This window comes from Rhinopithecus roxellana, chromosome 4, assembly GCF_007565055.1.
Source record: "Rhinopithecus roxellana isolate Shanxi Qingling chromosome 4, ASM756505v1, whole genome shotgun sequence".
Taxonomy (NCBI): domain Eukaryota; kingdom Metazoa; phylum Chordata; class Mammalia; order Primates; family Cercopithecidae; genus Rhinopithecus; species Rhinopithecus roxellana.
In genome coordinates, this window is record NC_044552.1 from 88,486,489 (window position 1) to 88,509,559 (window position 23,071).

Here is a 23,071-nt window from a genome sequence, read left to right on the forward strand (position 1 = left end):
TAGTAATCTTAGAACAGTGTTAGCTGCTATAGTATTAGTAACCTTTATTTACACATCTTTACCACATATTAAATATTCTCAGCTTCATGTGCTTTTTGATGCTTGTTTGTTGTTACTAGAAGATATGCCAAGGAGAGTGGGAATTTTTGTTTCTTTGGTTTCATGGTTTTGTCTAGCTCCTAGAGCAGCACTAGTACATAGCAGACACTCAGTAAGTATTTACTGAACAATAAATCCTATTAAGTTTTCTTTCCTTGCTAGGTTTTCCTTTTACCCTGTCCTTATGGTATTTTCCGGTAGTCTTTTTCCCTTGTGACTGGTATTTCTATTCTAATATAAGCATGACACCTAGATATATAGTGCTGTTAGAATTATATGTAAACTAAAAATAAATAGGCTAAGAGGGAATGCCTGTGAATATGATGATAAACTTCATAAGAACAGAGATTATTTTGCAAATTATTTTATGCTTAGTGATTAGCAAAACGACTGGTATATAGTAGTGAACACTTAATTTCTTTTGATAAATGACAGAATGAACATATCAATGACAGAATGAAATAAAATGATACTTTTCTTGACTACTTAGCTGGTTTTTTTTTTTTTTTTTTTTTTTTTTTTTTTTTTTTTTTTTTTTTTAAGCTGTGTTTCCTACAGGTCCAGTTTTAAGATAGAAAGTTTCAGATAGGAAAAATATTGTAACTGTAAGGTAATCTTGATGTCATTTTATGTATTCTGTTACACATTGTGATAAGCCACCATAGAGAAAAGCTTATATAACTTAGAACTTGTCTATTTTATTTCATCCTTAATTTTAAATTGACCAGTGATTCAAATTCCTAGCATAGATAAAAGTAAAGAAGATTAAAAACTGGTTGCAAAGTATGTACACGGTTTTGTTTTTAGAGAACCCCTGAAAGAAGAGAGTTGTAAAACGTGTGAATATTCAGTTTTGCAAATTGAGTTGATTTGCCATCTTAAAAGCAGAGTAATTTTGTTTTAATTTACAGGACCTGAAGACAATTATCATTTTTAGGGGAAAGTTGCTTACTTAACTGGGCAGAGCCCAGGAATTTGCTAATTAGATACTTGATTCCTGAAGACACATCTGATTTTTGAGTGTATGAGGTTGTGTCCCCAAAAGTATTCATGTATTGACTTCTTCAAGGCATCCTGAAAAGGTGGATGGACTTTAGATCCTGTAGAGATTGAGTCTACAGTAATGTGGCTCACTTGGAACAAAGGCTCATCTCATACACAAAACAGCATAATAAATAATCCTGTTGATGGGCTCAGTTTACTCCAAGTCACTTTTGATTTCCTCTGATACTCTTCACTTAGAATGGCAGTTCCTGTGTCCCTACTCTTAGCAATATTTCCTGAATTATTTCTGAATATCTAGTCTGAAGGGTCACAAATAATTATGCCTAACTTAAAAATTCATAATTAAGCCTAAACCATCTGTTTCTGAAGTATTTGTGCTTAAATACATTCCATTTAGGCTCCTGGAGTAAAGTGAAATGATTAGTTGTAAAATGCTGAGTAAGTGGATTTCAGTTCTCTGAGAATATTTTTGTATAAATTTTTTCATTTTCATATATATTACAAATTTACTGTGAAATGTAGAATTAAAGCTCATCTGTGAGAAAAATATAAGGCATAATAATAATACAAGCAATTCTTCATCTCTTTCCCCTTTGTCCAGGACCTTTGTCTTTTTGTGAAATAAAGTCACCTAGAGCACTTGAGTTTCTTTTCTTCCACTGATTGGCTTTTTATGTCTAGTAAAATACTTAATCTCTCTTTGGTTTTAAATACAAATTACAATATCTCTCTTGTTTTTGCCATAAAATGTTGGGAAGGAGTGAGTGAGAAAAATGCTTGTGACCATGTTTCTAAAGTGCTATACAAATGCAGTAATTATATGAAGAGGAAGGTATTTGATCACTCTAATCTCACTGACTAGCCATCAGACTTCCAGTCCAGGGCAACAACAATCCTTGTAAAAATGTCTAAATTTCCCTGGAGCTACAATGAAATCTGTCAGATAAGAGTGCATCAGGATCTACAGATGAGCTATGAGTGAATAGTGATTACTCAGTACAGTGGCTTTCACATTTTAAAGGCACAGAATCTTTTGTTCAAATGGCATATTTTTAGAAAGTCAAATATATGGTACAGTAAACAAAGCTGCCTGTGCCAGAGAGGAAAGGCAGATGTTCAGGTGTCCCAGTGATTCTCCTGCTGCTGTTTAAGTACTAAATTCAGTTGGAAAACTATGTAGTCTGAAAGAAGGGCTGTGGTAATGAAGTCATTCTGAGGGCAAGTTACAGCCGTAGCTCTGCAGTCAGCTTGGGGCTCTACCTCCCTCGTTGGACAATCAAATTTGCTGGTCTAGCTGCAGGGTTTCAGATGTTCTCACTGAGATCAGATCTCAAAGCACAAATGTGAAATGACTTACAATTATTATTAAATATGGCAACCTTAGACTTTAATGTTTCAGTGAGAATTAAGCTTAACAATTGTTCAGTCCATCGGTTTTCAAACTGTCTAATCCATTGGTTTTCATATTGTCAAATAGATTAGTTTCAATCCACTGGTTTTCAATCCATTGATTGGTCAATCCATTGGCTCTGGGAAGAGCCTTCTGGAGGGCAATGTGAAGGTTGGGGAGACATTGAGGAGGAAACAACAAAGACCCAGGTCTGCTTTATAGTTTTTTTTTTTTTTTGAATTAGTCATTTTATGTCTTGATTTTTTAAAATTCAGTTGTTTCTTTTTTATTGAGATATGTTTGACAAATAAAAACTGTGTGTTTCAGTTATATAACATGATATATAGAGAGAAATGATTACTGCAATCATGCTAATTAACATATCCATCACTTCATAGTATACACTACATTGTTATTAACCACAGTTATTAGATCACCAAAACTTATTGATATTACAACTGAAACTTTCTACACTTTGATCAACATCTCTCCACTCCCCCAGGCCCTGGTAACTACCCTTCTGCACTCTAAACTTGACTTTTTTAGATTTCACGTATCAGTGAGATCATTCAGTATTTGTTTTTCTGTATTTGGCTTATTTCATTTAGCATAGTGTCCTCCAGTCTCATTCATGCTGTTGCAAATGGCAGAATTTTCTTTTTTATGACTAAATCATAATTTGGTATATGTCTGTGTGTGTGTGTGTTGTGTGTGTGTGTACATTCTTTATCCATTGATCTATTGATAAACATGGGTTATTTTCATATTTTGACTATTCTGAATAATACTGCAAAGAATATGGAGGTACATATAGCTCTCTGAGATACTGACTTAATTTTCTTTGGAAACCCAGTAGTGGGATTGCTGGATCATATGATAGTTTTATTTTAAATTATTTGAGGAATCTCCATCATTTTCTATAATGGCTGTACAATTTACATTCCAATAAACAGTGTATATTCTCTGCATCCTTCCCAACACTTCTTTTTCATCTTTTTGAGAATAGCCAGGCTAAGAGGAGTAAGGTGATAGATACTTCATTGTGGTTTTGATTTGCATTTCCCTGATGATTATTGATTTTGATTAGCATTTTTGCATGAACCATGTTGGCCATTTGTATCTCTTCTTTTGATAAATATATTTTCATGTCATTTATCCATTTTGTAATGGGTTTATTTGCTTCTTTTGCTATTGACTTATATGAGTTCCACATAGATTTTGGATATTAACCCTTTATGAGATACATAGCTTGCAAATATTTTCTTTCATTCCATAGTTTGCCTTTTCATTTTGTTGATCATTGCCTTTGTTGTATGGAAGCTTTTTAGTTTGATGTAGTCCCACTTGTTTATTTTTGCTTTTGTTGACATGTTTTTGGGATTAATTCTAAAGAAGCATTGCCAAGACCAACATCAAGGTTTTTCCTTATGTTTTATTCTAGGAGTCTTAGATGTTCAGATCTTACATTTAAGTCTTTAATCTATTTTGAATTAATTTTTGTATATGCTGTAAGACGGGGGTCCAATGTTCTTTGCATGCAGTTATTCAGTTTCCCAGTACCACTTATTAAAGAGACTATCCTTTCCTATGTTTCTTGATGCTTTTAATGAAAATTAGCTGACCATATATAAATGGGTTTATTTATGGGGACTTTCTTTTATTCCATTGTTACATATATCTTTGTGCCAGTAGCAAACTGTTTTAATTACTATAGCTTTGTAGTATATTTTGAAATCAGGCAGTGTGATGTCTCTTTGTTCTTCTTGCTCAATTGATTGAAATATTTTGGATCCTTTTGGGTTTTCTATGAATTTTAGGATTGATCTTTCAATTTCTGTGAAAAGTGCCATTAGCATTTTGGTAGGGATTTTATTGAATCCATAGATCTCTTCGAGTAATATGGACATTTTAATAATATTAATTCTTCCTATCCATGAGAATGAGATATCTTTCCATATTTTTGTGTTCTCTTTAATTTGTTTCATCAATGTTTTATTTATTTTTATTGTAGAGATCTTTCACTTCTTTGGTTAAATATATTTCTGGGTATTTTATTTCATTTGCAGCTATTGTAAATGGGATTGCTTTTTCAGTTTCTTTTTCTGTTTGTTCACTGTTGACATATAGAAATGCTACTGGTTTTTGTATGTTGATTTTTATAGTCTGCAACTTTACTAAATTTGCTTATTCTAATAGTTTTTTGGTACAGCCTTTAAGTTTTTCTAAAAAATAAGACATACTGTCAACAAACAAGGATAATTTGACTTTTTCCTTTCCTATTTGGATGCCCTTTATTTATTTTTGTCTCATTGCTCTGGCTAGGACTTCCACTACTTTGATGAGTAAAGGCAGTGAGAGGGACATCATTTTCTTGTTTCTAATTTTTCAGCTTTTCACCATTGAGTAGGATGTTAACTGTCAGCTGGTCACATACGAAACTTATTAGGTTGAGATACATTCCTTTTATACTGATTTTGTTAGAATTTTTTAATTTGCAAATTTATTTTTAAACTGATATATAAAATTGTATGTATTAATCATGTATAACATAATATTTTGGATCATATTATACACATTGTGGAATGGTTAAATCTAGCTAAATAACAAATATAGAGTTATTTTTGTGGTGAGAATACTTTACATCCACTTTCTTAGCATTTTTCAAGAACACACTATATTACCATTAACTAGTCACTATGCTATACAACATATATTTTGAACTTATTCCTCCTCTTTAACTGTAACTATGTATCCTTTGACCAACATTTTCCCAAACTCCCCCCTCTCTCTGGTAATCACTATTCTATTCGCTACTTCTATGATATCAACTTTTTAGATTCCACATATGAGTGAGATTATATAGTATTTATCTTTCTATGCCTGGCTTATTTCACTTAACACGTCCTCTAGTGTCATCCACATTGTTGCAAATGACAATATTTTCTTCCTTTTTGTGACTGAATACTATTCCATTTTGTGTGTATACCAAATTTTCTTTATCCATGTATCTGTTTATAGACACCTAGGTTGATTGCATATCTTGGCTATTGTAAATAGTGGTGCAATAAATATGGGAGTGCAGATATCTCTTCAACATACTGATTTCCTGGGCTATATGGTAGTTCTATTTTTAGTTTTGGGGTGGAACCTTCATGTTTTGTTCATAGTGACTATAATTTACATTTCCATCGGCAGTTTGCAAGTGTTCCCTTTTATATACATCTTCACTAAAATGTTTTGTTTTGTCTTTATTATGATAGCCATTCTAATGGGATATCTCATTGTGGTTTTCATTTGTATTTTTCTGATGATTAGTGATCCTGAGCATTTTTTCATACACCTGTTCGTCTGCATATCTTCTTTTGAGAAATGTGTATTCAGGTCTTTTGCCCAATTTTTAATCGAGTTATTTGTTTACTTGCTATTGATTTGTTTAAGGTCCGTATATATTTTGGATATTAACTCCTTTCAGATGTATGGTTTACAAGTATTTTTGCCTGTTCTGTAGGTTATCATTTTACCCTTTTGATTGTTTGCTATGCAGAAGCATTTAGTTTAATGTAAACTCCCTTGTCTATCTTTGTTTTTGTTGCCTGCGCTTTTAAGATCATATCCAGAAATTATCATTCGCACAAATGTCGTAGAGTTGTTGTTCTATGATTTTTTTCAAGTAGTTCCATAGTTTTTAATCCATTTTGCGTTGATTTCTTTTTAATATGGTGAGAAATAATAGTCTAACTTCTTCTTCTTCTCCTTCTTCTTCTTCTTCTCTCTTTTTTTTTTTTTCCCCTTTGGCGTGTGACTATCCCATTTTCCCAACATCATTTATTAAAGAGACTGTCCTTTTCCTATTGTGTGTTCTTGGCACCTTTATTGAAAATTAGTTTATGTAAATGCATGGATTTATTTCTGGGCTCTGTATTACAATCCAATCCATTATTTATGTGAATTGGATTTTAAGTCAGGTTTGTTTTTTTTTTTTTTTTTTTTTTTTTGAGACAGAGTCTCGCTCTGTGGCCCAGCTTGGAGTGCAGTGGTACAATCTTGGCTCACTGCAAGCTCCGCCTCCCGGGTTCACACCATTCTCCTGCCTCAGCCTCCCGAGTAGCTGGGACTACAGGTGCCTACCACCATCCCTGGCTAATGTTTTGTATTTTTAGTAGAGACGGAGTTTCACCATATTAGCCAGGATGGTCTCGATCTCCTGACCTCATGATCCACCCACCTCGGCCTCCCAACGTACTGGGATTACAGGCCTGAGCAACTGCACCCGGCCTTAAGCCAGTTTTTAAGCCAGGACCATGCTGCTTTGATTGCTAAAGCTTCGTCATATATTTTGAAGTCCGGTAGTGTGATGCCTTCAGCTTTATTGTTTGTGCTGTATGTTGCTTTGGCTATTTGAAGTCTTTTGTGGTTCCATACACATTTTAAAATTGTTTTTTCTATTTCTGTAAACAATGTTGTTGGTATTTTTACAGGGATTACATTGAATCTACAGATTGCTTTGGCAGTGTGGACGTTTAACAATGTTATATTTTTCAATACAGGAAAAAGTGTGTCTTTCTATTTATTTGTGTTTTCTTTAATCAATATTTTAGCGTTTTCAGTGTAGAGATTTTCCCTTCCTTGGTGAAATTTATTCCTAAGTATTTTTAATGTAACTATTGTAAATGGGCTTGTTTCCTTCATTTCTTTTTCAGGTAGTTTATTAGTATTCAGAAATACTATTTTTTTTTTTTTTTTTTTTTTTTTGAGACAGAGTTTTGCTCTTGTTGCCCAGGCTGGAGTGCAATGGCACTATCTCGGCTCACTGCAACCTCTGCCTCCCAGGTACAAGCGATTCTCTTGCCTCAGCCTCCCCAGTAGCTGGGATTACAGGCACTCGCCACTACGCCTGGCTAATATTTTTGTATTTTTAGTAGACACGGGGTTTCACCATGTTGGCCAGGCTTGTCTAGAACTCCTGGCGTCAGGTGATCCACCTGCCTCAGCCTCCCAAAGTGCTGAGATTACCGGTGTGAGCCACCATGCCTGGCCAACTATTTTTTTTAATATTGATTTTATATCGTGCAACTTTACTGAATTTATCTATTAGTTTTAAGTTTTAGCAGTGTTTTGGCGAGTCTTTCTATCATGTCATCTGCAAATAGTGACAATTTAACTTCCTTCTTTCTAATTTGGATGTTTAAATTTCTTTTTCTTGTATAGTTGCCCTGGCTGGGACTTTTCCAGTACTATGCTGAATAGAAGTGGTAAGTAGAATTCTTGTCTTGCTCTAGATCTTAAAGAAAAAGCTTTCAATTCCTTCCCATTCAGTGTGATTTTAGTTGAGGGTTTGTCATATATGGCTTTTATTCTATTAAGGCACAATTATTCTATACCTAATTTATTGAGAGTTTGTATCATGAAGGAATGTTGAATTTTGCCCAGTGTGTTTTCTGCGTCTGTTGAGGTGATCAATGTTTTTTGTTTTTTATGCTGCTGATGTCATATATCATGTTTATTGATTTGCATATCTTGAGCCATCCTTTCATCCCTGATGTAAATCCTACTCAGTCATAATGAACAATCTTTTTAATGTGCTATTGAATTTGTTTTGCTAGCATTTTATTTATTTATTTTTTTGTGTCTGTGTTCATCAGTGATATTGACCTGTAGTGTTCTTTTTGTTGTTTCTTTGTCTGGTTTTGATATCAGAGTAATGCTGGCCTCATAAAATGAGTTGGAAAGTATTCTTTCCTCTTCAGTTTTTTAGATGCATTTGAGAAGAATTTGTATTAGCTTTTCTTTAAATGTTTGGTAGGATTCAGCAGTGAAACCATCAGTTCCTGAACTTTTATTTGATGGGAAAGTTTTTATTATTGATTCAGTCTCCCTACTTGTCATTGGTTTATTAAGATTTTCTATTTCTTCATGATTCATTCTTGGTGGTTATGTGTGTCTAAGAAGTGATCCTTCTACATTTTCCAATTTGTTGGAACATAATTTTTCATAAGTCTCTTATGATACTTTGTATTTTTGTGGTATCAGTTGTAATGTCTCCTTTTTCATCTCTGATTTTAGTTTTTAAGTCTTCCCCCTCTCTTTCTTAAAATTAGCCTAGCTAAAGGTTTGTTAATTGTATCTTTTCAGAAAACCAACTTACTATTTTGTTGATCTTTTCTATTTATTTTCTAGTCTCTTTTTCATTTATTTCTGCTATGACTTTTATTATTTTCTTCCTTGTACTAACTTTCGGTTTAGTTTCTTCTTTCTTTTCTAGTTCCTTGAGGCACAATGTCTACTTGTTTATTTCAGATCCTCCTCCCTCTTCCTCTTCTTCTTCTTCTTTTTTTTTTTTTAGTCAGAGTCTGGCTCTGTCACCCAGGCTGGAGTGCAGTGATGTGATCTTGGCTCACTGCAACCACCACCTCCCTGGTTCAAGCAATTCTCCTGCCTCAGCCTCCTTAGGAGCTGGGATAACAGTCACATGCCACCATGCCCAGCTAATTTTTTTTTTTTTTAGTAAAGACTGGGTTTTACCATGTTGGTCAGGCTGGTCTCAAACTGCTTTCCTCTGGTGGCCCACCCACCTCAGTCTTCCAGTGTGTTAGGGTTACAGGCCTGAGCTACTGTACCGGGCCTAGATCTTTCTTCTTTTTGATGTAGGAATTTATTGCTGTAAAGTTTACTCTTAAAACTGTTTTTGCTGTATCCCATAGGTTTTAGTATGTTGTGTTTCCATTTTCGTTTGCCTTAAAACATTTTAAAATTTCTCTTTGGATTTCTTCGTTAGCCTCTTGGTTGTTCAGGAGCATGATGTTTAATTTCCATAGTTTTGTGAATTTTCCAAAGTTTCTCCTGTTATTAATTTCTAGCTTTATACCATTGTAGTCAGGAATGATACTTGATTCAATATAAATTATCTTAAATTTGTTAAGAGTTGTCTTGTGGCCTAACATATGATCTTTCCTGGAGATTTTTCCATGTACAGTAGAGAAGAATGTGTATTCTGCAGTTGTTGGATGCAATGTTCTGTATATGTGTATTAGGTCCATTTGGTCTAGAGTGCAGCTTTAAGTTAAATGTTTTCTTGTTGCTATTCTGTCTGGATAATCTTTCTATTACTGTAAGTGGGCTGTTAAAATCTCTCACTATTATTGTGTTGCACTCTATCTCTCCATATCTATTAATATTTACTCTATATATTTACATGATGCGATGTTAGCTACATATATATTTACAATTGTTATGTCTTTTTGCTGAATCAACCCATTTAACCATGATATAATGACCTTCTTTATCTTACCTCTTTTAAATAGCTTTTGACTTAAAGTCTATTTTATCAGATATAAATACAGCTATTCCTGCTCTTTTTGGTTTCCATTTGCATGGACTTTTTCCAGGTCTTCACTTTGAGTTGTTGAGAATTTTTATCATGAATAGATGTTGATATTTGTCAAGTACTTTGTCTGCACTTATTGACATGATCATAGTTGGTATTCTTGGTAAGATAGAAACTGAAGAAAGGATTCCTTTGACTTTTAAAGTTTGAAAAACCACTTCTATAACTAGCCTTCTTTTTTGCCTTGGAGGCTCCGCAGGTTTTGTTGCCTGGCCAATATAATGTAGCTTTTCAGAGGCAGAACTGGCTGTAGAGTGATCCAGGTTGCCGGACTCTCAGTTCAGTGTCTTTTCAAGTATTGTGCACTATCCAGACTAGCCAAAAAGAAATTCAGTTGCTTCTAAAAGCATTTTCCTTTTTTATCACCAGCTTCTGAGTCCTGGCTAGGGATAGCAAAATTAAAAGTCTCTATTTTTTGGCTAACATGTACACTTTTCCTCAAGAAGGAAGAACTATAAAGAGATAGATGAAAGATGCTGAATTTAGAAAAGATGCTAGATTTCAGTTGAAATATGACCAAAGTGTTTTTTTTTTTTGTTTGTTTGTTTGTTTTTTTAAATTTAGTATTGATTCCACTAGCAGTTCTGTTTCCTGCACCCACTTTTGAGCGGGGGACGTTTTCAGATCACAGCTATAAAAGTGCTCATCCCTGAGGTGCCACTCTTCCTAAATATTAAGAAACAGCAATAATCCTGTCATTTGGTAAGAGGTTAGATGGGTCAGGTGCCATTCTCATGACTGTATGTGTATTTTCTCAGGTTTCTGTATTATTAAATATCTAGTGAGGTAAATATTACCCAAGTTTTAGAGATGAGGAATCTAAGGCTCTGCCAGCTTCATGAACTTGTCCAGCTTCTCAAAGCTAGCAAGGTGGAGAACCTGGACTCAAACCCAGGTTGTTTTCTCTCAACATTTCAGCTCTTAAACGCTGAGTTTTATTGCCTTTTTCTTTGTCCCATTAGAGAAAAGACTCCTCAACAGACCACTAAACCAAAATTCTTTAAATTTAAGTTAAATACTATAATACTAGGTTCTTATAATATGTATTTCAGTGTGGCTTAAATAATTTTTGAAGGAGAGTTTGAATGACTGTAGAAAGGGCACAGCAGATCCCTAGGTACGCACAGTGTTTATTAAGGCTTTGCAATTGTGAAAATGAAGTCTATAGTCCGAGGAAAATTGGAACATAGAATCTGTGTCCTGCCTGACTTGTTACAGAAGCACCTATCTTACCACAAGATTGAGAATAATATAAATGTTTAATAGCTAATAGAAATTCCAGCCTTCCCCTCATACCAACTTTGCCTGTGATATTTTGCAAACTAAACTTCTGCCACCTAATAATTTATTATAATATTTGATCTTCACAATGTTTTAGGTTAACCACCGCAATAATAACTTGCAGGAAATAGTTAAGATAATCAGTGGTTTGAGAATCTTGCATTTGAGAAAACACACAAATAATATATTGTTTTCTTGTAAGGTTCTGACACTTTTTTTGAAATAACTAATATGGAATTAAGTGCAACACACATTAAAATATTATCTGTCTGCTCTCTCCTGTTGCCCAGAAAGGATAGTAATTTTATCATTATTCTTAATCTTATTGAAATACATTAGTGCTCTATCTTGAATAAAGGACTATGATATCTCCATCAGTTTCCTAAACAATTATACTTTGTTCTGGAAGACTTATGTTTGCTTGAAATTAAAAAGATAAAGAATTATTGAATAAGTAGAAGAAGATGAATACTAATAATTCCCTTGCTCGAACATGATTAAACATTAAATTAATTAATGTTGAATATTCTGCTGTTTCTTGAAAAATGTGTGTAAAATATACCATAATCACTGCTAGTTGGCCAAGATAGCAGAAGCAGCTGCCGCCCGCATGTCATTACTTTCACTGTCACTCATGAACATTTGGAAAGAGCTGGTATTTTGCTCCACTTAATGGCAGACTATTCCAAGATCCCTCGTACAACACTTTGTGATAGAATAGATGTTAACTTCTCAGTTTGAATATGTAGTTTTCTCGGCAAGCTATTCCTTGTGCTCATAGAATACAATTATTTCATGAGGTGTTGTTAAAGTTGAATTTTTTTTCTAAAACTGTAGACAGATGAAAATTTTTGTAGTCTAGTTAGCTTTAGACAAAATGTTCCTAAAAGGATTATTTTTGTAATCAGTGTATTTCCTTTCTGATTAAAGCATGCCTGCTATGAACTGGCTGAAGATGGTCTTTAAATAGATAATTATTGATTATAACTGTGGACTAAATTTAGTATCTCATTAATTTAAGAAATATGTATAAAAACAATATTCTGAAAAATATTTTGTTATTGACTAGAGAATAAAAAATACGGTGCATGAGTATACAGATGCCATTCTGTTGTCTTTACAACATGAGATATTACACATAAAGCACAGAGACTTGGTCACAGGAAGTGGCTAATAGACACTAGTGATGAGGAGGTGTGGCGTCAGCTCCATGCCATCATCTCATGCCTTTCTCATTTCTGTGATATATGTGACCAAAGATACGAATGACTTCCAAAAGGAAATATACCAGTTATGTGGGAGGTGCCACATTACTTTAGAAAAATTATGTATTCCAAAATACACTTAACTTATCTCTTAATGAGAGCAGATATAAAACTCAAACTGGGCCTTTCCAGGATGTGAAATATCTGACCTACTTATACATTGCTAGTGTCCATTGGTACAGTGTATTTGGAAAACTGACAGTATCTATTAAAGCTTAAAATATGCATAATCTGGGGGGCGGAGCAAGATGGCCGAATAGGAACAGCTCCAGTCTCCAACTCCCAGCGCGAGCGACACAGAAGACCGGTGATTTCTGCATTTTCAACTGAGGTACTGGGGTCATCTCACTAGGGAGTGCCGGACAATCGGTGCTGGTCAGCTGCTGCAGCCTGACCAGCGAGAGCTGAAGCAGGGCGAGGCATCGCCTCACCTGGAAGCGCAAGGGGGAAGGGGATCCGTTTTCCTAGCCAGGGGAACTGAGACACACAACACCTGGAAAATCGGGTAACTCCCACCCCAATACTGCGCTGTAAGCATACAGGCACACCAGGAGAATATATCCCAATCCTGGCCGGGAGGATCCCACGCCCACGAAGCCTCCCTCACTGCTAACACAGCAGTCTGCCGCGATCTATCCGCAAGGCAGCAGCGAGGCTGGGGGAGGGGCGCCCGCCATTGCTGAGGCTTAAGTAGGTAAACAAAGCCGCTGGGAAGCTCGAACTGGGTGGAGCTCACAGCAGCTCAAGGAAGCCTGCCTGTCTCTGTAGTCTCCACCTCTGGGGACAGCGCACAGCTGAAGACCAACAGGGGAAGTAGCGGGAGCCGGTGCAGACGCGAACGACTCTGTCTGACAGCTTTGGGGAGAGCCGTGGATCTCCCAACGTGGAGGTTGAGATCTGAGAACGGACAGACTGCCTGCTCAGGTGTGTCTCTGACCCCTGAGTAGCCTAGCTGGGAGAAATCCCCCACTAGGGGCAGTCTGACACCCCACACCTCACAGGGTGGAGTACACCCCTGAGAGGAAACTTCCAAAGGAAGAATCAGACAGGTACACTCGCTGTTCAGCAATATTCTATCTTCTGCAACCTCTGCTGCTGATACCCAGGCAAACAGGGTCTGGAGTGGACCTCAAGCAATCTCCAACAGACCAACAGACAGTCCTTCTGACTGTCAGAAGGAAAACTATCAAACAGGAAGGACACCTATACCAAAACCCCATCAGTACGTCACCACCATCAAAGACCAGAGACAGATAAAACCACAAAGATGGGGAAGAAGCAGGGCAGAAAAGCTGGAAATTCAAAAAATAAGAGCGCATCTCCCCCTGCGAAGGAGCGCAGCCCATCGCCAGCAACGGATCAAAGCTGGTCAGAGAATGACTTGGACGAGAGGAGAGAAGAAGGCTTCAGTCCATCAAACTTATCAGAGCTAAAGGAGGAATTACGTACCCAGCGCAAAGAAACTAAAAATCTTGAAAAAAGAGTGGAAGAATTGACAGCTAGACTAATTAATGCAGAGAAGATCATAAACGAAATGACAGAGATGAAAACCATGACACGAGAAATACGTGACAAATGCACAAGCTTCAGTAACCGACTCGATCAACTGGAAGAAAGAGTATCAGCGATTGAAGATCAAATGAATGAAATGAAGCGAGAAGAGAAACCAAAAGAAAAAAGAAGAAAAAGAAATGAGCAAAGCCTGCAAGAAGTATGGGATTATGTAAAAAGACCAAATCTACGTCTGATTGGGGTGCCTGAAAGTGAGGGGGAAAATGGAACCAAGTTGGAAAACACTCTTCAGGATATCATCCAGGAGAACTTCCCCAACCTAGTAGGGCAGGCCAACATTCAAATTCAGGAAATACAGAGAACGCCACAAAGATACTCCTCCAGAAGAGCAACTCCAAGACACATCATTGCCAGATTCACCAAAGTTGAAATGAAGGAAAAAATCTTAAGGGCAGCCAGAGAGAAAGGTCGGGTTACCCACAAAGGGAAGCCCATCAGACTAACAGCAGACCTCTCGGCAGAAACTCTACAAGCCAGAAGAGAGTGGGGGCCAATATTCAACGTTCTTAAAGAAAAGAATTTTCAACCCAGAATTTCATATCCAGCCAAACTAAGTTTCATAAGTGAAGGAGAAATAAAATCCTTTACAGATAAGCAAATGCTTAGAGATTTTGTCACCACCAGGCCTGCCTTACAAGAGACCCTGAAGGAAGCCCTAAACATGGAAAGGAACAACCGGTACCAGCCATCACAAAAACATGCCAAAATGTAAAGACCATCGAGGCTAGGAAAAAACTGCATCGACTAACGAGCAAAATAACCAGTTAATATCATAATGGCAGGATCAAGTTCACACATAACAATATTAACCTTAAATGTTAATGGACTAAATGCTCCAATTAAAAGACACAGACTGGCAAACTGGATAAAGAGTCAAGACCCATCAGTCTGCTGTATTCAGGAGACCCATCTCACATGCAGAGACATACATAGGCTCAAAATAAAGGGATGGAGGAAGATCTACCAAGCAAATGGAGAACAAAAAAAAGCAGGGGTTGCAATCCTTGTCTCTGATAAAACAGACTTTAAACCATCAAATATCAAAAGAGACAAAGAAGGCCATTACATAATGGTAAAGGGATCAATTCAACAGGAAGAGCTAACTCTCCTAAATATATATGCACCCAATACAGGAGCACCCAGATTCATAAAGCAAGTCCTTAGAGACTTACAAAGAGACTTAGACTCCCATATAATAATAATGGGAGACTTCAACACTCCGCTGTCAACATTAGACAGATCAACGAGACAGAAAGTTAACAAGGATATCCAGGAATTGAACTCATCTCTGCACCAAGCGGACCTAATAGACATCTATAGAACTCTCCACCCCAAATCAACAGAATATACATTCTTCTCAGCACCACATCGCACTTATTCCAAAATTGACCACATAATTGGAAGTAAAGCACTCCTCAGCAAATGTAAAAGAACAGAAATTATAACAAACTGTCTCTCAGACCACAGTGCAATCAAACTAGAACTCAGGACTAAGAAACTCAATCAAAACCGCTCAACTACATGGAAACTGAACAACCTGCTCCTGAATGACTACTGGGTACATAACGAAATGAAGGCAGAAATAAAGATGTTCTTTGAAACCAATGAGAACAAAGATACAACATACCAGAATCTCTGGGACACATTTAAAGCAGTGTGTAGAGGGAAATTTATAGCACTAAATGCCCACAAGAGAAAGCAGGAAAGATCTAAAATTGACACTCTAACATCACAATTAAAAGAACTAGAGAGGCAAGAGCAAACACATTCAAAAGCTAGCAGAAGGCAAGAAATAACTAAGATCAGAGCCGAACTGAAGGAGATAGAGACACAAAAAACCCTCCAAAAAATCAATGAATCCAGGAGTTGGTTTTTTGAAAAGATCAACAAAATTGACAGACCGCTAGCAAGGCTAATAAAGAAGAAAAGAGAGAGGAATCAAATAGATGCAATAAAAAATGATAAAGGGGATATCACCACTGACCCCACAGAAATACAAACTACCATCAGAGAATACTATAAACGCCTCTACGCAAATCAACTAGAAAATCTAGAAGAAATGGATAAATTCCTGGACACTTACACTCTCCCAAGGCTAAACCAGGAAGAAGTTGAATCCCTGAATAGACCAATAGCAGGCTCTGAAATTGAGGCAACAATTAATAGCCTACCCACCAAAAAAAGTCCAGGACCAGATGGATTCACAGCTGAATTCTACCAGAGGTACAAGGAGGAGCTGGTACCATTCCTTCTGAAACTATTCCAATCAATAGAAAAAGAGGGAATCCTCCCTAACTCATTTTATGAGGCCAACATCATCCTGATACCAAAGCCTGGCAGAGACACATCAAAAAAAGAGAATTTTAGACCAATATCCCTGATGAACATCGATGCAAAAATTCTCAATAAAATACTGGCAAACCGGATTCAGCAGCACATCAAAAAGCTTATCCACCATGATCAAGTGGGCTTCATCCCTGGGATGCAAGGCTGGTTCAACATTCGCAAATCAATAAACGTAATCCAGCATATAAACAGAACCAAAGACAAGAACCACATGATTGTCTCAATAGATGCAGAAAAGGCTTTTGACAAAATTCAACAGCCCTTCATGCTAAAAACGCTCAATAAATTCGGTATTGATGGAACGTACCTCAAAATAATAAGAGCTATTTATGACAAACCCACAGCTAATATCATACTGAATGGGCAAAAACTGGAAAAATTCCCTTTGAAAACTGGCACAAGACAGGGATGCCCTCTCTCTCCACTCCTATTCAACATAGTGCTGGAAGTTCTGGCTAGGGCAATCAGGCAAGAGAAAGAAATCAAGGGTATTCAGTTAGGAAAGGAAGAAGTCAAATTGTCCCTGTTTGCAGATGACATGATTGTATATTTAGAAAACCCCATCGTCTCAGCCCAAAATCTCCTTAAGCTGATAAGCAACTTCAGCAAAGTCTCAGGATACAAAATTAATGTGCAAAAATCACAAGCATTCTTATACACCAGTAACAGACAAGCAGAGAGCCAAATCAGGAATGAACTTTCATTCACAATTGCTTCAAAGAGAATAAAATACCTAGGAATCCAGCTTACAAGGGATGTAAAGGACCTCTTCAAGGAGAACTACAAACCACTGCTCAGTGAAATAAAAGAGGACACAAACAAATGGAAGAACATACCATGCTCATGGATAGGAAGAATCAATATCGTGAAAATGGCCATACTCCCCAAGGTTATTTATAGATTCAATGCCATCCCCATCAAGCTACCAATGAGTTTCTTCACAGAATTGGAAAAAACTGCTTTAAAGTTCATATGGAACCAAAAAAGGGCCCGCATTGCCAAGACAATCCTAAGTCAAAAGGACAAAGCTGGAGGCGTCACGCTACCTGACTTCAAACTATACTACAAGGCTACAGTCACCAAAACAGCATGGTACTGGTACCAAAACAGAGATATAGATCAATGGAATAGAACAGAGTCCTCAGAAATAATACCACACATCTACAGCCATCTGATCTTTGACAAACCTGAGAGAAACAAGAAATGGGGAAAGGATTCCCTATTTAATAAATGGTGCTGGGAAAATTGGCTAGCCATAAGTAGAAAGCTGAAACTGGATCCTTTCCTTACCCCTTATACGAAGATTAATTCAAGATGGATTAGAGACTTAAATGTTAGACCTAATACCATAAAAACCCTAGAAGAAAATCTAGGTAGTACCATTCAGGACATAGGCATGGGCAAGGACTTCATGTCTAAAACACCAAAAGCAACGGCAGCAAAAGCAAAAATTGACAAATGGGATCTCATTAAACTGAAGAGCTTTTGCACAGCAAAAGAAACTACCATCAGAGTGAACAGGCAACCTACAGAATGGGAGAAAATTTTTGCAACCTACTCATCTGACAAAGGGCTAATATCCAGAATCTACAAAGAACTCAAACAAATATACGAGAAAAAAACAAACAACCCCATCAAAAAGTGGGGAAAGGATATGAACAGACATTTCTCAAAAGAAGATATTCATACAGCCAACAGACACATGAAAAAATGCTCATCATCACTCGCCATCAGAGAAATGCAAATCAAAACCACAATGAGATACCATCTCACACCAGTTAGAATGGCAATCATTAAGAAGTCAGGAAACAACAGGTGTTGGAGAGGATGTGGAGAAATAGGAACACTTTTACACTGTTGGTGGGATTGTAAACTAGTTCAACCATTATGGAAAACAGTATGGCAATTCCTCAAGGATCTAGAACTAGATGTACCATATGACCCAGCCATCCCACTACTGGGTATATACCCAAAGGATTATAAATTATTCTACTACAAAGACACATGTACACGTATGTTTATTGCGGCACTATTCACAATAGCAAAGACTTGGAATCAACCCAAATGTCCATCTGTGACAGACTGGATTAAGAAAATGTGGCACATATACACCATGGAATACTATGCAGCCATAAAAAGGATGAGTTTGCGTCCTTTGTAGGGACATGGATGCAGCTGGAAACCATCATTCTTAGCAAACTATCACAAGAACAGAAAACCAAACACCGCATGTTCTCACTCATAGGTGGGAACTGAACAATGAGATCACTTGGACTCGGGAAGGGGAACATCACGCACTGGGGCCTATCATGGGGAGGGGGGAGGGGGGAGGAGGGAGGGCATGCATTGGGGAGTTATACAAGATATAAATGATGAATTGATGGGTGCTGACGAGTTGATGGGTGCAGCACAGCAACATGGCATAAGTATACATATGTAACAAACCTGCACGTTATGCACATGTACCCTAGAACTTAAAGTATAATAATAAAAAAAAAAAAAATATGCATAATCTATGGTCCAGCAATTTCATTCTTAGGTATATACCAAATAGAAATATGTGTCTGTATCTGCGTTTATGTGTGTGTGTGTGTGTATTCATATATATTTATTTTTATCTAAGAACATCTACTGTAATGTTCAGAGCAGCATAGCTTTAAGCTAGAAATTACCCTAATACCTATTAATAGTAGAATGGGTGAATACACTGAGGTATATTCACACAATGAGCAGTAATAAGAATGATTGAACTACAGCTACACAATAACATGAATAAATTTCAAAGATAATATTAAATGAAAGAAGCCAGACACAGAAAAAAACATACAGTATGATCCCATTTATATACATTGTAAAAACAGGCATAACGAATCTGTGCTGTTACATGTCAGAATAATGGCTATCCTTGGGAAGCAGTGACTGCAAAGAAGTATGAGAAGGTCACTGCAATTTCTTAATCTGAGTGGTGGTTTAATGGGTGTGTTTAGTTGTGACAATTCATCATGTTTACACTTATGTGAGCTTTTCAATATGTATAACATATTCTGATGTTAACAACCATAACAACAACAACAACAACAACAAACCATACTGTTACTATGAACAAGTAGAAAATATGTTCTCTAGTTTTCCATAAATATTATTAAGTAAAGAACAATGACTTTTAAATCTCTCAAACCTATTGCATTGAAAAAGAAAAGTTTAGGTTTACCAATATCAGAAAATGGAGTAGGAAACTATTTATGTATTACCAATGATTAGATCTGTATTACTATTTTTTTCTTTTGAGATAGGGTCTTGCTCTGTCACCCAGGCTGGAATGAAGTGGCACGATCACAGTCATTGCAGCCTTGACTTCTTGGGCTTAAGTGATCCTCCCACCTCAGCCTCCTAAGTAGGTGGAATGACAGGCATGTGCCACTATCCCCAGCCAATTTTCTTTAGTTTTTTGGTGAGATGGGGTCTCACCATGTCAGGCTTGTCGTGAACTCCTGGGCTTAAGCAATCCTCTCCCGTCAACCTCCCTAAGGGCTGGGATTACAGGTATAAGCCACTATGCCCAGCTTTACCTATGTTTCATTTTCTGCCATCTTCTCTATTTGGTTGTCATGGTCCATTTAGATTTTGAGATAACTTAAAATAAAAATACACTGGTTAGTCTGTGAAACTTCATCTCCTCACTCCTTCAATAGAACAACGATGTTCTCCTTCTGTTAGAGGGCAGGGAGATGAAAGATATAGACAATAATCAAAGAACTAAGATAATTTTATTTCATACTTTAGAAAACAGGGAATCAGGGAAGTCAGGCAGTTAGGGAAGATCTCTCTGAAGAGGTTAACTATGAACAGAGACTTAAATGGGGAGAAGGCCCAGAAAGATCTGAAGTATATTCGCAGTAGATTAACACTTATTGCAGTGGCCTATTGGTGGCAACCATCTTGGTTGATTTAATAGGCCAAAAAAAAAGTGGCAATATGGCCATAAGGAGTGAGCAAGGAGTAAATGAAAAAAAAAGTGTGGTCAAAGTATGGGAAGAGGCATGAACATAAGCAACTATTTAACAATTTTAAGCAAGAGGGTAATGTGATCAGATGTTTGTTTTGTGGAGATTTAATGATAACTGCACATGGGAGAGGCCATTGGCACAGGAGAAGGTTAGAATTAAGAGAAGATCAATGTGGTTTCATAATGTGGAATAGCTATCAACTATAGAATCCTACTCACCTTCTCCTATCTGACTCAGACCTCAGCTAGAATACTGCATGCTTCCCATGTGATGTTAGATAATAAAATCCTCATACAGATAAGTCTCAACCATGATATAAAATGAAATAACCCAGGCACAGGAAATAATAGTATTTCTTTGATCTTTGCAAAGCTACTCTCAGATAGAGGAATCTGTAATCCATTATCAGAGAGCTAACGGAAATAGAAGAGCCATGAGCCACTATACAGACCCAGCCAATGGTTAAGTTCTGGGGGAGAATGTTAGCTCCCCATAAAAATTGGAGAAATGTGGTTGATTAAAAAGATTTCAATAGATGGAACTGTATAAAATTTACCTCATTTCTCACCAAGCATTCCATTAGAACTGTTGCAGAGATTTAAAAAATTCAGAGAATATAAAATTAAATTTTATATTTAAATTTTAAAATTAAATATCTTGACTTTTCATTGTGCTTTGTGGTGACTATTCAGCGCTGTTTGCCTAGATAACCAGTTGCATTCTTTGTTTTGGGTTTGCAGGTGTTGACAAAATGTGCCATATGAAATATGTGGTTTACATAAAAGGACAGAATAAGCCAGTGCTGAATGGCAAGGATCATGTGTCTTTCCCTCTTCTGTTTATATAAGCTGTGTCTTCAAGCAACAATTGCAGAACTCTTCGGAACTCTGCTCTGCTTATAATACTTTTAACACAATACATTCATTGTGTCCAGGTTTTTACAACCAAATACAAGAGTATGTTTTGGGGCAATGCACAGGTGAAATAACATTGTCTGCAAGGTAAATGACCACTTTGATAGCTTAGGATGGTGATGCTAGGCATTTGTCTGAATATTCCTAGGTGCTTAGGACTAAACTTTTGGGCCAGGAAAATGTATGGTGCTATGTTTCTTCTGCCATCACTTTGGACCACTGATAATTTTGCTGCTGGTAATTCATAAGGACAGAAGTCACTCTCTGGTCAGACAGTCTTCAGCAGAATGCCACTGTCTTTGAGTGGGTGATAAGGAGAGAGAAATATGGGCTGGCCACACATGTTTCTTTGTCATCCCATCCTTACCACCCCACACAGCTGAATGTATCTATCAGGCTTTCCTGAATACTTGGGGGCAAAAATGACAGTTAACATTTATGTAGTTGAGGACTGGGTGCAGTGGCTCATGCCTGTAATCACAGCAACTTGGGAGTCTGATGCAGGTGGATTGCTTGAGCTCATGAATTTGAGAACATCCTGGGAAACAAAGTGAGACCCTGTCTTACAAAAAAATATACAAAAATTTGGCAGGTCTTTACTCCCCAGCTACTTGGGAGGCTATAAGGTGGGAGGATTGCTTGAGTCCCCGAGTTCGAGGCTGCAGTGAGCTCTATCATGCCATTGTTCTCCAGTCTGGGTGGCAGAGTGAGACTCTGTCTCAAAAAAAAAAAAAAAAAAAAAAAAAAAAAACTCAAACCAACCAAACAAAAAGCATTTATGTGGTGGATTAAGAACCCTATAAATATGTACGTTTGTATTTCAATGTTATAGTTGAAGAGGTGGAGACAGGGAAAGATTGATAACTCTTCTAAGTTTCTGGCAATTCTAGGAGGGTTCTCGAGATTGCTGCTTCGTAGTGCATGGGGCCTGGATGATCTGCTCATTTGAGTGTGAGCAAGACTTGTGAATACAATGGGCTATCACTCCCATTGTGTAACAGTATATGACAGAAGGGACTTTCCAAATGTTGTTTCCTAGTCAGTTGACTTTGAGTTAATCGAAAGTGAAATTACCCTGAATGGGCCTGACCTAATTCAGATGAATCTTTAAAGGATGTCAGAGATATTTAAGGCAGCAGAGATTCTTCTGCTGGCCTCAAAAGAGCAGACTACAATGTTGTGGAAAGGGTCACAGGGCAGGAAATAATGCCTCTCAGAGCTGAAAATGGCCCTCAGTTGATAACCAGCACCAAAGTAGAAAACTCCATCCTGCAATTATAAAAAACAGAAACTACCAAAACCCATATGAACTTGGAGGGGGATCTCATGAACCAGAAAGGAGTGTAGAATGGTTCTTACCTTTATTTCAGCCTGTGAGATCTGAGCACAGAAGCAAGCCATGATGTGCCTGGACTTCTGGCCTACAGAACTGTGAGATAAATGAGTGCTGTTTGAATCAGCTAAGTGTGGGATAATTTATTATATAGTTATAGAAGGTAATGTATATGACTTTTTACATACTATAAGAAATTTTAGATTTTTATCAGTCAGATCTCTTGTAAATGACCTGTTTCCTAATCTTGCTTTGTGTACTTTTCCTAGGCCTCTCTTTGAAAGTATTGAGGAGTTTTTGACTTCTGTGTGCAACTTTCTACCACTCCCCATAGCCTTGCTATCCTCATCCCCATAACTGCCAGGCAGTTCATTTACTCAAGTATGAATAAATACATCTAGAGTTGCCTTACTGTCAGGTGTCCTGATTTATTTGTTTTGGGTTGAGGCCCAGTAATTTTTAAAATGTGCTTTCT